Source organism: Thermobia domestica, chromosome 7, assembly GCF_964235325.1.
Source record: "Thermobia domestica chromosome 7, izTheDome1.hap1.1, whole genome shotgun sequence".
NCBI lineage: Eukaryota > Metazoa > Arthropoda > Insecta > Zygentoma > Lepismatidae > Thermobia > Thermobia domestica.
Window position 1 is genome coordinate 207,237,629 of NC_137460.1, and position 13,529 is coordinate 207,251,157.

The 13,529-nt window shown below is 41.4% G+C and overlaps 1 pseudogene; it reads right to left on the minus strand.

Annotated features, from left to right (window-relative positions):
* Nucleotides 1–10,214: 10,214 nt before the first annotated feature.
* LOC145691189 (U2 spliceosomal RNA) lies at nt 10,215–10,337 on the minus strand (annotated as a pseudogene).
* Between the last annotated feature and the right edge of the window lie 3,192 nt (nt 10,338–13,529).

Below are 13,529 nucleotides of genomic sequence, written 5' to 3' on the forward strand. Positions count from 1 at the left end.
TACGTTTTAAAGTTCAGTGTCAGAGGAAAAATGCTTACTACAATGATTCTTTCAGCACAGTTAGAAAAACAATTTCATTCATTCTTTTTTTATCACTACAGAAACTTAGGTCATTTACATGTTGATGTTGGTCCGGGTTTGACGACAATAAAACGTTTCAGTAGTAGAACTGTTTGAGATATGATCATTCTTTTAGGATTGATCGTGTAGTCATTTTGATAATGTAGTGATCTCTGAATTCAATTTTAATTCGTGCTTTTTTTTTCTCTTTTCGTTTTAGATATTTGTTTTTCTTTGCCTATTCCTTTTTTGCTTACCTTACCTTTTTCCCTATTTGAATATGGCTACTTCTGGCTTTACTGTCTTGCGAGAATTCAATAGACATTATCGGCGTTTTAATCTTGAAGGACGAATGCTGGAAATTCAAATTAATGCTCCGACTAGTGACACAGATATTGTTGAGTGGGTTCAGGCCTCCTTTCAACAGATGTTGGATTACTTATTGGAAAATGTCGACGAATTATCGATGGTTGGATTGTCGATTTTATCCCACGATGAGAAGAACAAACCGTTTTATCTATCTTTCCGGCGTGCAAGTAATCTGACACTGGAGACTTTATGGGCATCCTTTGATCGCATTCTTCAAAGTAACGATAGTTTTCTCATGAACGAACCGTTCATTGTACATTTTCATCATGTGGATGTGCCCCGTGGATTTGGATTGGTGCGTCGAGGTCTTTTATCAAACGACGAATTATTAAAACGCAAGAAAGGCATTTTACGAGTAAAAAACACCGACAAGAAATGCTTGGCTTATGCAATTGTGATTGCTATTGGCCTAAAGAAATATAAAGATACAAATCAGAAACTGTACAATCAATATCGCAAACAGCGCAAGTTTGTTGTTATTCCAGACGTACTTGAACTTTTGTCTCGATCCTCAGTGAATTTAGATCATGGGGGATCCGTGGAAGAATTGCGACAATTGCAACGCTACTTGACAAATTATAAACTTACCGTATACACCAGTTTTTCCGGAGAAGATATTCTGTATGAAGGACCGGGTGGCGAAGACAAGATTCCAATCAATTTAATGTGCATCAATTCTCATTATGACATCATCACATCATTAACGTCTGTTTTTTCTACCAGCTATTACTGTACTGCATGCCACAAAAAATATGATCATCGTAATGCACACGTCAAGAACTGTTCGGCCATGTGTGAGAAATGTTTGCAGAAACCGCCATGCAGTAAGACCAATACGGAGAAGCAGTGCCCAGAATGCAATCGTGAATTTTATGGTGAAACATGCTATACAAATCATCTGACTGTACCATACCATAAAGGCCAACCAATATGCAAGATGGTGAAACAGTGTGCCAAATGTCTACGCATTTATTCGTTTGTCCATACAGGGGAAAGAAAACATGATTGTACTGATTATTTTTGTAATGTGTGCCATAAACACGTTACGTCTACCCACCAATGCTACATGAAGCCTGATACGACTCAATTAAAACCTGGAGTTCCATCAGTGTTACATGCCAAGAAAGCTATGATTGTCTTCTATGATATCGAAGCCACACAGGATACTTTCTTCGATGAAGACACGTTCATTCATAAGCCCAATTTACTGGTGGCCCAACAAGTATGTTACAACTGTGTTCAAGATGAGGATATACATCATCCGTGTGAAGTTTGTGGACAGCGAGAACATATTTTTCAAGATGATCCGATCAATGCCTTTCTTGCGTATTTACGTCAACCACGACCCAACATCAAACTTATTGTATCTTTGGCACATAACTGTAAGGGATATGATGGTCATTTTATTCTTAAATCTTTAGTGGAAGAACATGAATTGAAACCTACTTTGATCTTGAACGGAGCAAAAATTTTAAGCATGAAAGTGAATCACTTATCGTTTATTGACTCCTTAAATTTCATGCCAATGGCTTTAAGTAAATTATCCAAGGCATTTCATTTACCAGCGACCAAAGGATATTTTCCACACTTTTTTAATACTGCTGCAAATCAAACGTATGTGGGAAAATTACCGGACATCCATTATTATGGTGCAGATGAAATGAAAGTGGATGAACGAGAGAAATTCATGACATGGTACAACGAACACCAGAACGATACGTTTATTTTCCAAGAAGAATTGGTAAACTATTGTGTCCAGGACGTCAACGTACTTCGAATGGCTTGTATATCTTTCATGACCACTTTTGAACAAGAAACTCACGTCAATCCTTTCCTGGAGGCTATCACTTTGGCGAGTGCGTGCAATTTAGTATTTCGACGAAATTTCTTAAAACCTAATACTATTAGCATTCTCCCTGCACGTGGATATCGTCACAGAAACAATCAGTCACGGATTGCTTTGCAGTGGCTTGCCTACATGGAAGAAAAAGAGGGTCATTCAATTCAACATGCTGCGAGAGGAAAAGAAGTTTATGTTGCTGGTTTTCATCTGGACGGTTACTACAAAGATCCTGACACTAAAGAGAAACACGTGTATGAATTTGAAGGGTGCAGATTCCACGGCTGTCCTCTATGTGTCCCTACAGGCCGTGATCAACCCATTTATGAGAACTCCGAAGAAACAATGAACTATCGCTACGAGAGAACACAGCGTAAAATGAAGTTATTACGATCCATGGGATATAAAGTACATGAAATGTGGGAATGTGAATTTCGTCAAGTGTTAAAATCCAATCCAGCATTGGCCTCTTCTTTAAGCACACATCCTTATACTAATAAGACACCATTAAATCCAAGAGACAGCTTCTATGGTGGCCGTGTTAATGCCATTAAATTGTACCACGTCGCAAATGAAAATGAAGGCGAAGAAATAAAATTCTTGGATATCGTCTCCCTGTATCCTTATGTGAATAAATGTGGACGGTATCCAATAGGGCATCCACGAATATATCTACAGGGAGATCCAGAAATGCCCGACATTCAAGATGTCAACGGATTAGTCAAGTTGAAGATCTTGCCTAGCAGAAATGTGTTTCATCCAGTACTGCCATTTCGCTCAAATAAGAAGTTGTTGTTTCCACTTTGTGCTGCCTGTGCCACAGCATTAAATCAAGATTCTGAATGTACACATTCGGACAGTGAACGAAGTCTAACAGGAACGTGGGTGTCCTATGAAATTCAAAAAGCCATTGAACTTGGGTATCAAGTCATTGAAATTTACGAAATTTGGGATTACGACATCACCGTATATGATCCAGAAACCAAGACTGGCGGATTATTCAGCGAATACATTAACACATTTTTGAAATCTAAGCTGGAAGCTTCTGGTTGGCCTGCCAATTGCGTCACCGAAGAAGAAAAGCAGCAGTATATCCAAGTGGTACAACAACGGGAAGGCATAACTTTAGATGCAGCAAATATAATGACAAATTCAGCACGTCGTAGTCTTGCAAAACTCTGTTTGAATGCCTTCTGGGGACGACTCGCTATAAGAGACAATTTCAGCCAAACGACCATCATTAACGACCCCAAAGAACTGTATCAGAAATTAACTGCTCCAGATATAAAAGTCAACCAAATTTTACCTGTTAACGATTCGATGTTATACCTTTATTGGCAGTATGAAGATGATGTTCCAGTACAAAATCACAATGCTAATGTTGTCCTTGGAGCATTTACAACGTGTCAAGCTCGTCTGGAACTCTACAAATATTTAGAACTGCTGCAAGTAAGAGTGCTATATTTCGATACAGATTCAGTGATATTCACGCAGCGACCATCACAGCCCACAATAGAACCAGAAGTATTTCTTGGTTCAATGTCAAATGAACTGGAATCAATTGGACCAAAAGCATACATTAAAAAATTCGTGTCTGGTGGCCCAAAACAGTACGCCTTGGAAATCTACAACCCCGACACGAAATCAACCAGTTATGTATGCAAAATTCGTGGATTCACACTCAATTATACTGCAAGTCAAAAGTTAAATTTCAATAGCCTGGAGCAAATGATCGTAAATCAATCGAGTGAAAAAATCTCCATTAGCACGCCGCACAAAATTTACAGAACCCACGATCATCATCTTGTCACAAAACCTGAAGAAAAGAAGTACAGTTTCAACTATAAAAAACGCCGATTAATACCAGACACATACGAGACATTGCCCTATGGGTATAAAAAAGCCAGAACAGAATAACAGCCATATTTTCCCCTAATCCCACCAACATCACCTCCCAAAGACGGGGCAAAGAATCAATGCAACACGGGACATGCTTCAACGAGGCCACAGCGGAAACAAAACTCAGATGACATCACCTTGCAGAAACCCGTGGAGAAAAAAAAAAGGAATTCAGGTACGTCACATTTGCGTTTCTTTTCTCACCTCACTCTCTCTTGATCAGTTAGTTTGATGTTAATAATCTGTTTTTCTTCTTTCACAGGAAACAAAATAAATATTACCATGTATATTCATATGTTTTATTTTCTCTTTACAGAATTTGTACCCGTCACGGACACGTCTTCCTTTGAAGAAAAAAGAAATTCTGTATTCATTTTCACATGCTAAAAATAAATGTACAAAAACATGATTCTGTGTTTTTTATTTCACATCCTAAAATCAAATTCTTTTTCCTGTACTGCGATTTCAATTTCTTTTTCTGAATCAGTTTACAGGTAAAATAAATCAATGTTTTACGAAAAAAAAAATCAAACTAAATTTTTGTTTCAGAAAATTTTTAGTGTACGAAAAAAAAAAACTGATTCAGAAAATTTTTGTGTACGAAAAAAAAATGTTTTCAGAAAAATTTTTTGTGTACGAAAACAAAATTCTGTTTCAGAAATTTTTTGTGTGTACAAAACAAAAACTGTTTCAGAAAAATTTTTATGTACAAACAAAATTCTGTTTCAGAAAAATTTTTATGTACAAACAAAATTCTGTTTCAGAAAAATTTTTGTGTGCAAAACAAAAATCAGTTTTCGTCACGAAACTGCTCCGACTAAATGAATCGATTCATTCTGATAGTGTTGGCAACACTGGAAAAATTTCGGTAAGTATCGCTCAGACCCTGAGTTACAGCGAACACAACTAGATTCGAACCAGCAACCTTACATGTCTGATTCATCTCTAAATACAGCCAACTAAACAATAAGATTATGTGTATACGTCAATGCTTTGCACTGAGTCAACAAGGTTTTCTTCAAGGTCAAAGTTGCACACGAAGTAAAAAAGATGACAACGCAGATCTTCTATCTTTCTATATGAAACATAAACCTAGTATAAACTGCTCGCACTGAAATGTGTAATGTAACATAATCTGCTCGTCTTCTTTTCATACGCGAAACTGTTCGCACTGAATGGAGTACGGCGGCTCAGCGCTTCAATCCACAACGAAGTAAGTTCATGTTTCCTCCTATCATTTTTTCATCATCGTTTCAAGGGGACGTTAAACTCAACATTTCTTAAACTAACACAAAAATCGAACTCGGGACCATGACATAGTAATCAACAAACTGAACTTCTCAATCGAGTATGGTGACTCAGCTCTTATTTCTGATGTGTGAGGTCTCTGCTTCAATCCGCAAGCAAGTAAGTTTATGATGTTTTCTCATTTCTCATCATCGTTTCAAGGGAACGTTAACATTTCCTGAAACTAACACCTAGAATCAAACTCGGGACCATTGCATAGTAATCAACACACGTGTACGATGGCTCAGCGATTGTCTCTAGTGTATGAGGTCACTGCTTCAATCCTCAGTCAAGTAAGTTCATGTTTCGTCCTATCATCTCTCACCGTTTTCGCGGGGACGTTAAATTCAACATTTCCAAGAATCAAACTCGGGACGATTGCAAGGTTCACTCCTAAAGCGGAACAAAAATGCCCCCTAAAAGGGAACGAGGTGGACCACTGTATCCATGTTCACCCCTAAAGCGGAACAAAATGGCTCCTAAAAGGGAACGAGGTGGACCACCCAAATTTATAGTAATATATATTAGGGTCCAGTACTATGATACCAAATGTTTAAATTTGGCAATTTCTAAAAACTTAAGGGGTGGGCCAAAAGTACCCCTCCCAAATTTTTAAAGGAGTGCACAAATGTATTTATGTCTTATAATAGGGGATGGACCCCTATACATGACCATATAACCATATAAGATAATAGGACCTCATCCATTGGAATAAATTAGGTCAAAAAACCAAACACGTGATACAACGTATTGCTTACCTTTATATTTTGGCAATTTTATACCCCTAAAAGGGAACGAGGTAGACCACCCAAATTTATAGTGATCTATATTAGGATTTTATACTATTATACCAAATGTTTAAATTGGGCGATTTCCAAAATTTAAGGGGTGGGCCAATGTACTCCTCCCAAATTTTTAAAGGGGTGCACAAATATACCCATGTCTTATGAAAGGTAATTGACCCTGTATATGCACATATATCCATATAGGGTAATAACACCTCATCAAAGGGGGGATAATAACACCTCATCCAAGAGGATAAATTAGGTCAAAAAACCCCGAAATTTGAATTTTTGGCAATTTTTTTACCCATGAAAGGGAACGACATAGACACCCAATACTAGTAGAGGTACATACTATGGTCCTAGGCTACCATACCAAATTTTTAGATTTGGCAATTTCCAAAATGTAAGGGGGGTGGTCCTATGTACCCCTGCACCCCTTCGGTAGGTCTACCCATAAAGCCTAACACCACGTGACCCCATGACGTAATGCTAAGGTGTGCGCATGGGTGTATCAAAGGGAACAAAAATAAGGTAAGCTATATATACATCCTATAAGGTAAAAAGGAAATAACATTCTTCAAATTTATAACCATAAAAAGAAACAAATAAACTCATACGTGAAACTGCCCCATAAAGGCGGATCGTAAACTATGTAAACTAAAGGGGCCGGGGCGCAAAATTTCAGTGGCGTCACACTCCAGGGGCGCAAAAGTTAAAATCAAGTAACACAAAATAAGCTATACATACACCTGTACTTCATCATAAGGTAACAATCTCCAAAATTTTATACCGTAAAGGGAACAAAATCAACAACCTACCCCATAAAGGCGAACGGGGGTGTGGCCTAGGGGCGCTAAATTGAAAATATATACCGCAAAGTAAACTATACATACACCTATATTCCATTAAAAAGTAACGATCTCCAAAAATTTTATGCCGTAAAAGAAAAACAAAATCAACCCCCCTCGGTAAAACTACCCCATAAAGACGTGGCCTAACACCACGTAACCCATAAAGGCGTGGCCTAACATCACGTAACCCAAAAAAGGCATGGCCTAACATCACGTGACCCTATGACGTCATAACATGTAACCCCAAAATGGGCGCCGGGCGCCCGGGGCGCAAAATTTTGGCGGCGGCGGCGGGCTCCATGCTCCAGGGCCTAACATCACGTAACCCAAAAAGGCATGGCCTAACATCACGTGACCCTATGACGTCATAACATGTAACCCCAAAAATGGGCGCCGGGCGCCCGGGGCGCAAATTTTTGACGGCGGCGGCGGGCGCCACGCTCTAGGGGGCGGTAAAAATGGCCTCAAGTCCCGCGATTACTACTCTCCTCAAACATTTTCTTATAATATTCTTCAGTTTCTCTTTTTGATACTGGGCATCTCGGAGAGTTATCGTCTAAAATCAACCTAATTGCTCTCCGCCTATTCCGTTTATATAGCTGTTGGATAAATTTATGGTTATCTTTATCCTTATCTTCAATTCTAGCCTTTGCTTCACCTTCCTTCCTAGGTTTTAGCTTCACTAACTCACCTGCCCTTACTGTTATTTGTATCAACGTATTGGAGAACTCGTTCCATCTTTCTTCAGACTCTTCAGCTCCTAATATTAATTTTAATTTCGGGTGGAATTCTTTATGGAGGCTACTTTCGTCTTGTTGGTCAATTAGGGGTTCATCGTTTCTATTAGAGGTGTCTTCGTCCTGATCACTCATTACTGCGACCTCGTCTTGCATTTCCATATCCCCAGTATTTGTTGCTATATCATTCTGATTATTTTCACTGACTCCTTCATCATCTATTTCACTCTCGTCTACTAACTGGTCCTCTACCACTTCTGTTACTTGAGTGAATATGATCTCTTCAGTTGCTATATATTGATCGCCCTCACTTAGTTTACTTTCATTGTGTTCCCCATCCATGATATTGTCTTCCTGGGATTCTATATTCTGAATTCCATTAAATATTGTTTCTAGATCCCTTTCATGTTGTGTTCGCTTTCCATTTTCATATGTTTTATGATATTTTTCTGTATCATTACTCACTTTATCTCCCCACCGATCAGGGGTAGTTGCTTGAGTTAATATATTATCTTCCGTTGCTATATATTGATCGTCCTCACTTCGTTTGCTTTCATTGTGTTCTCCGTCCATGATATTGCCTTCCTGGGATTCTAGAATCTCAATTCCATTAAATATTGTTTCTAGATCCCTTTCATGTTGGGTTCGCTTTCCATTTTCATATGTTTTTGGGTAGTTTTCTGTCTCATTACTCACTTTATCTCCCCACCGGTCAGGAGTAGCCCAATTATGGACTAGCGCTGTTGTAACCACTTTGTTCACCATTTGCTCTGGTTAGTTATCTATTATTTCGCCCTCCTCCATTTCGGTCGAGTTTATCATTTCCTCTATATTCCTTCCATTTCACATCTACTTAAGGCAAGAAGTGAGTCCAGTATTTTATTAACCATTGATTCAAATAAACTATCTGTCGTAACAATATCATGGTGGGTTATAGGTTCAGTACATATATCGGTTTCCACGTAATCCGTATTCTGTCCATTATTAACTCCCTGGTATCTTTCGTTTTCTACATCCAGTTCTACATTTCCATCACCTTCGAGACCTTCAGGGCTAGCTACATTTTCATTTTGATGGTCATTATTAACATGGTGACTTTCATTTCTCCCTGTTTTATCCCCTCTTCTTCTTTTCCTAGTGTCTGGTTCGGGAATATCCACCTTTCTTTGACTATTTTGGATCTCTCTCGTTTTATGCCAATTGAGGTGGTTTCTTAGTGCCCTCGTCCCTGGAAACGTGTCTTCACATTTTTCGCATTTAAATGCAAATACTTCATGTTCTGCATCTTCTTGATAATTTACCTCAGGGGCATCGCAAGTGTGCCTGGAGGGTCTCCTTCCTAAATCTGTATTACATCTCCCGCATATGTTAATTGTACTGGTTATTTTTATATTGTGATCTCGTAGTAAGTGCCTTTCAACGGAGGCTCTGGCAGACGTCCAAGATTTGGACTTGAACGCCGCTCTACAACCTCGTTCAGTACAGTAAAAATGATCCAATGGCGGGAATCTTACTATTAAAGTGTTTTCATTTCTCTGTAAAGGAGGAATTATTCTTAGATTTCTTTCCATAATTGTGTATACTAGTTGGGGATTTTTGGGTAGTTCACTCATTAGTCTCTCATCATCGTACGGTACCCATAGGCGATATTTCAGGTAGACTATAAATTCTGGTATGATAGTTAGTACGACCTTCTTTCAAATATTAAATGTTTATATCTACCGCAAGATTACTCCGCGAATGAAGTATTCTCTTATGCTGTCCAGGGAGTCCAATCTCATGGGAATGGCATCAATTTATCCCACCCTCACAGTAGCTGCATACGCAGCCCACCTGCACTGGGTAGGGATCTAGGGGAGACCCTATTCAACTATATTAAACAGCCCTCCAGCCAGCCATTATTGCTCCAACTCTCGCAATTACGTTCTTCGTTTGTCTGTTTTATGTTATTCTCATAGGGGAATATGGCGACCAATATTGCTCCAACTCCCGCAATTGCCGTTCTTCGTTTGACTTGTTTCGGATTTTTTCCTCAGGGGAATGTATTTTCGAGTTATCCCACCCACACAGTAGCTGCGTACACAGCCCACCTGCGCTGGGAAAGGATCTAGGGGAGACCCTATCACGACTATACTGCTCCAACCAACGCAACTACCGTTCTTCGTTTAACTTGTTTCCGATTATTCTCTCAGGGGAGTGTGTTATCGAGTTATCCCACCCACACAGTAGCTGCGTACACAGCCCACCTGCGCTGGGAAGGAATCTAGGGGAGTCCTAACCGCAACCGACACCGACCAACCCACCCCGGCCAACAGTACAAGTGTGGCTCGGACCTGTAGCCGATGTCGGCGCTTGAGGAGCACCCTCCACACGTATAACCCCCCGATTGATGTATCCCACAGATGTGAGATAAGATGAATCCTTCTGACCAAGATCAAGATGCTGCGTAAATTAAGCTGATAAGAACAGATACTACACTTTGATCTTAGCCAAAAGGCCGAGAAGCGATGACGAGAGCATAACATAATAACATAACATAAAGCATTTCATTCCCATCATGCAACGGGCGGGCCGTAGACGGTTACGCCGTCTCTGTGGCCAGAGTAATTACAAAACTGTTGAAACAAAGTAAGATTGATGGGTAATTGGATGTGATTGAAGCTGGAGGAGGATGTTATTCAGCCTTTATGATCAGCTACGGTGGATAAGTAAACATTTGAGTAACTGTAAATTATGTGGGATAGATGGATGGATGACTGTGATAGATTCGGCGGCCCGGGTTATAATCAGCCGTCTGCGCCTCTCTTTCATAGATAGCCAGGAGATGATCCAGAGGAGGATTTGCACGACGAGGAAGTGCAGGTGTCTGGTCCAGAAGTTCAGCAAGAATTGGATGGTTATTATCGATATGCTGTGTGATATAGCGGGTCCGGAAGCGATAGATGTGGTTTAGAAGAAACGGCATGGATGTTTGCTGGTAAACAAGTGCGGTGGCTGTGCAAACGGGTAGTGAATAGGCGATGCGAATGGCGCGGCGTTCCAGAACTTGGAGGCGATCATAACAGAATTTGAAGGCGGATAGCCAGGAGAGATGTCCGTAGGTGATTACGGGACGTACGAACACCTTATAGGTATAAAGTAGGAGGGCGGGATCTAAGCCCCATGTAGTGCCCTTCAACCGACTCAGTAGATATAAGCGCTGGCGGACGTTTTGCTCCAAAGTCCGGAGGTGGAATCGCCACGTCAGATGGCTGTCAAATTGCACACCCAGGTATTTCAGACTATTGCCTAGAGGTATAGTGGAGTCCAAGACGGTGATATGGAGGCGATCCGGATTTCGTGTAGGGCAAAATTTGTTTTTATTTGGCCCGAAGAGCGTCATCTGGGTTTTGGTTGGGTTGATCTTTATTTTCCACTTTAAGCACCAGGCGATGAGAATATCTATGGCTGTTTGTAAATGAGTGGAGATGCGGTCCACCGATGACCCCAATGCAAGATAAGCGGTGTCATTTAAGTATTGAAGCGCATGCACCGGTGGTGGTGGGATCGGCATATCCGAAACATATAATATATATAAGAGGGGAGATAGAACTGACCCCTGGGGTACCCCAGCTCTTACTGGGAATTTAGTGGACTGTGCACCGTTGATATTGATAAAGGCCTGCCTGTCAGATAAAAAATTTGCAATGAGACGGATATATGCGAGAGGTAAGAGCCGTTGAAAATTGTAAAGCAACCCTTCATGCCACACTGTGTCGAAAGCCCGTTCAATATCAAATGAGATCAGGACCGCCGGAAGATGCTTGTTGTAGTGGTTGATGAGCAGTGAAGAAAGTTTGAGCAACTGGTCGGATGTAGGAAAAGAGGGCCTAAAGCCGGCTTGTGAAAGCGGAAGGATGTTATGGTGGTGAATATAAACATGGAGCCGTTTTACGATAATGCGTTCAAAGGTCTTACTGAAAGCTGTGGTGAGGCTGATGGGCCTGTATGAGGTGACCTGGCTGGGATCTTTCCCGGGCTTGAGAAAGACGACTATTTTTGCGAGTTTCCAGGCAGGTGGAAAAAAAACTGTGGTGAGGATGGCAGTGTAAAGGAGTGCAAGCAATCGATGAATGAGAGGCGGCGCTTTAGATAGCTGGCGGTAGCTTATGGAGTCCACTCCTGGAGACGTGTTACGTTGATTGGGCAGAACAGAGGTGATATCTGCGGCGGTAATGGGTGGAAGTTGAGCTCCGTTGTCGGAAGGCTGGTGTGCGAAAAGCGGTTCGAAGAGAGGCTGATGTGGGGCGCCTGCTGCAATGATATGTTGGTGAGTCGGATGAGTGAAGATGGGATCCATGTGCGGCGTAAAAACTGTTTGAAAATGGTCAGCGAAAGCTTGTGCTGTGTCTGCGTCTGTCGCTGGAGCGGTATTATTAATAATAAGTGGATATTGCGATCGAGTGGATTGTGAAGTAAGTCGTTTAAATAGGGCCCAGAATTTAGATGGATTTCGCTCGGTGCGTAGTTGATTGCAGCAGGTGCGCCACGTGAGACGTTTCCTGGCTATTATGTATGACTTGACCATACGTTGGAATTGCTTGTGAAGATGAAAAAAGAGTGGATCTCTGGTGCGCTTATATTCCGTAAGATAGGCATGAGACCGAGCTAGAAGTGTACGGGCATATGGAGGCAGAGGAGGCCTGGAAGGATGCGGCGTGTAGGTAGGGACCACCTGGGCTGTGCCATGAATGATGGCATCAGTGAGCGTTTCCGTGAGTTGGAGAATGGAATCTGATGTAGAGAGGTCGGTGCAGGCATCTGCAAGCGTCTCTGTGATAGATGATTGATATTTCGTCCAGTCGGCCCGATGAAAATTATAGTTTGCAGACGGAGTAGTTGGAACAGCATCACGGCCAGCTTGAGTAATGGTGAGTAAGACAGGAAGATGGTCGCTGCCGATGGTCCCCAAGACTTCAACCGTTGCAGATGGTAGCAGCTTGTGGGTGACAAGTACAACATCAGGCGTGGTGTCACTCACAGGACGAGTTGCCTGTGGGATTGGCATGAAGGATGCTTTAGTCGTAAGGAGGAAATCTTCAAATCGGTGGCGTTGGTCGGCGGTACGAGAGGAGTAATTGAGATCTGCCATAAATATGTAGGTGGTGAAATGGGTATCGAGATAAGTCAGAAAGTTGTAAGGGAGTGGTTGTGTGGAACGTACGTAAATGGTGGCAACGGTAATGATTCGATTTGCAAAGTAAACTGTAGTAATGACGCTCTCCGGGTATAAACCAGCATTAATAGGTGTGATATGGCGGTAAGGTAAGGAAGGTCGGACAGCCAGAGCAGCACCACCGCGAGCAACAGTTGGCGATAGATCTGAACGAAGCAGGTGATAATGAGGAAAATAGTATGCTTCATTGCGTTTGAGGAACGCTTCGTTCAGAAGAATGCAGTCCGCTTGATAAGCTGTAGCCATCGTTTCAAGGAGAACACGATTGGTGGTCAGTGAGCGGACGTTGGAAAACAGGAAATTTAGCGGACGCCTGCCTCTCGATCGTAGATTCATGATGGTGGGTCAGAGTGAAAGTGGAAATAAGTTGACAAACCGGAATAAGTGGCAGCCATATGGAGGTGGAAGACATCCATGGCCGCTTTGGTAGCGTGTGTGAGAATGGCTTCACGCTGGTAAGGAAAGATATTTTGTAAGACCAGTGTA